The sequence below is a fragment of the Alligator sinensis genome, unplaced genomic scaffold (assembly GCF_000455745.1).
Source record: "Alligator sinensis unplaced genomic scaffold, ASM45574v1 scaffold407_1, whole genome shotgun sequence".
NCBI classification, from domain to species: Eukaryota; Metazoa; Chordata; order Crocodylia; family Alligatoridae; genus Alligator; species Alligator sinensis.
In genome coordinates, this window is record NW_005842464.1 from 537,043 (window position 1) to 537,674 (window position 632).

Below are 632 nucleotides of genomic sequence, written 5' to 3' on the forward strand. Positions count from 1 at the left end.
CGCCGTACTGGGCCGACCTCACGGGTGAGGCGGGCGGGGTGGGGGGCGAAGCCTGGGGCCCGCGGGCTTGGGGGGACGGGGCTGCCCGGGACCCGCTCCCTGCTGCAGCCCGCTCAGAGGCGCCGGGTGCTGCTGCAGCCCAGTCTGGGGACAGGGACGGGCTGGGCCAATGCTCCTGCTGGGACCAACCCGCAGGTGCTGGCTGGAGGGTCTCGCCCCTGCGCTCAGGCTCAGCGCTAAGCTGCACTGGGGCAGGAAGGGAATTTTCCTCCCTGGTCACATTGGTCCGGACTGGGAGGTTTCCCCTTCCTCTGCAGCGGGGCACGGGCTCGGCCTGGGCTCTGCAGCGTCCATGGTCCCCCTGGCAGCAGCAGGATGCTGGCACCGCGGCCCCCCTGTATCCCGGGGCAGGGCGATGCCTGGGGCGGGTCGGGGCTGATGGTCGTTGTATGTAGTTTGGATGAGTCTGGGCTGACCCTGCCTCAGGCAGGGCTTGGACTGGACCTGACCTGGGGAGGTCCCTGCCACCCCGCTTGGCCACCACCGGGACCTGCAGATGGGGCGCTGGGCCGGGCCCCCGCCAGAGCCGCCTGCAGGCAGGACCCGGCTGGGACGGGGGGGGGACTGGGGGG